Genomic DNA, 2,500 nt, shown 5'->3' on the forward strand with positions numbered 1-2,500 from the left:
GCTTGAGCATGCGGGAGAGGAGCCATAATGGGCAACATTGACTCGGGGGACCTCCAAATCGAAATCCGTCTCGAGCAAAACACTTCTTAAGCTTCTAGGAAGCTCCCATAAAACTTCCAAACCCAAACTCCAAACTTTATTTTTTAGCATACAATGCCCACGTGCACGCCGGGGTGCTTGAGCGTGCGGGCGAGGAGCCATAATGGGCAACATTGACTCGGGGGACCTCCAAATCGAAATCCGTCTCGAGCAAAACACTTCTTAAGCTTCTAGGAAGCTCCCATAAAACTTCCAAACCCAAACTCCAAACTTTATTTTTTAGCATACAATGCCCACGTGCACGCAGGGGTGCTTGAGCATGCGGGAGAGGAGCCATAATGGGCAACATTGACTCGGGGGACCTCCAAATCGAAATCCGTCTCGAGCAAAACACTTCTTAAGCTTCTAGGAAGCTCCCATAAAACTTCCAAACCCAAACTCCAAACTTTATTTTTTAGCATACAATGCCCACGTGCACGCCGGGGTGCTTGAGCGTGCGGGCGAGGAGCCGTAATGGGCAAAATTAACACGGGGGACCTTCAAATCGAAATCCGTCTCGAGCAAAGCACTTCTTAGGCTTCTAGGAAGCTCCCATCAAATTTACAAACCCAAACTCCAAACTTCATTTTTTAGCACACAATGCCCACGTGCACGCGGGGGTGCTTAAGCGTGCGGGCGAGGAGTCATAATGGGCAAAATTAACTCGGGGGACCTCCAAATCGAAATCCGTCTCGAGCAAAGCACTTCTTAGGCTTCTAGGAAGCTCCCATAAAATTTCCAAACCCAAACTCCAAACTTCATTTTTTAGCATACAATGCCCCCGTGCACGCGGGGGTGCTTGAGCGTGCGGGGGAGGAGTCATAATGGGCAAAACTAACTCGGGGGACCTCCAAATCGAAATCCGTCTCGAGCAAAACACTTCTTAGGCTTCTAGGAAGCTCCCATAAAATTTCCGAACCCAAACTCCAAACTTCATTTTTTAGCATACGATGCCCACGTGCACGCCGGGGTGCTTGAGCGTGCGGGCGAGGAGTCATAATGGGCAAAAACTAACTCGTGGGATCTCCAAATCAAAATCCGTCTCGAGCAAAGCATTTCTTAGGCTTCTAGGAAGCTCCCATAAAATTTCCGAACCCAAACTCCAAACTTCATTTTTTAGCATACGATGCCCACGTGCACGCCGGGGTGCACGAGCGTGCGGGCGAGGAGTCGTAATGGGCAAAATTAACTCGGGGGACCTCCAAATCGAAATCCGTCTCGAGCAAAGCATTTCTTAGGCTTCTAGGAAGTTCCCGTAAAATTTTCAAACCCAAACTCCAAACTTCATTTTTTAGCATACGATGCCCACGTGCGCGCCGGTGTGCACGTCGGGGTGCTTGAGCGTGCGCGCGAGGAGCCGTAATTGGCAAAATTAACACGGCGGAAATCTAAATCGAAATCCGTCTCGAGCAAAGCACTTCTTAGTCTTCTAGAAGCTCCCATAAAATTTTCAAACCCAAACTCCAAACTTCATTTTTTAGCATACGATGCCCACGTGCACGCCGGTGTGCACGAGCATGCGGGCGAGGAGTCGTAATGGGCAAAATTAACTCGGGGGACCTCCAAATCGAAATCCGTCTCGAGCAAAGCATTTCTTAGGCTTCTAGGAAGTTCCCGTAAAATTTTCAAACCCAAACTCCAAACTTCATTTTTTAGCATACGATGCCCACGTGCGCGCCGGTGTGCACGTCGGGGTGCTTGAGCGTGCGCGCGAGGAGCCGTAATTGGCAAAATTAACACGGCGAAATCTAAATCGAAATCCGTCTCGAGCAAAGCATTTCTTAGGCTTCTAGGAAGCTCCCATAAGATTTCTGAACCCAAACTCCAAACTTCATTTTTTAGCATACGATGCCCACGTGCACGCCGGTGTGCACGAGCATGCGGGCGAGGAGTCATAAAGGGCAAACTTAACTCGGGGGACCTCCAAATCGAAATCCGTCTCGAGCAAAGCATTTCTTAGGCTTCTAGGAAGCTCCCATAAAATTTTCAAACCCAAACTCCAAACTTCAATTTTAGCATACCATGCCCACGTGCACGTCGGGGTGCACGAGCGTGCGGGCGAGGAGTCATAATGGGTAAAATTAACCCGGGGGACCTCCAAATCGAAATCCGTCTCGAGCAAAGCACTTCTTAGTCTTCTAGGAAGCTCCCATAAAATTTTCAAACCCAAACTCCAAACTTCATTTTTTAGCATACGATGCCCACGTGCACGTCGGGGTGCACGAGCGTGCGGGCGAGGAGTCATAATGGGCAAAATTAACTCGGGGGACCTCCAAATCGAAATCCGTCTCGAGCAAAGCATTTCTTAGTCTTCTAGGAAGCTCCCATAAAATTTTCAAACCCAAACTCCAAACTTCATTTTTTAGCATACGATGCCCACGTGCACGTCGGGGTGCACGAGCGTGCGGACGAGGAGTCATAA

This window comes from Cornus florida, unplaced genomic scaffold (assembly GCF_030987335.1).
Source record: "Cornus florida cultivar Cherokee Brave unplaced genomic scaffold, ASM3098733v1 CherokeeBrave_3.0.0_Hap2_scaffold_88, whole genome shotgun sequence".
In the NCBI taxonomy this organism is placed as follows: Eukaryota; Viridiplantae; Streptophyta; class Magnoliopsida; order Cornales; family Cornaceae; genus Cornus; species Cornus florida.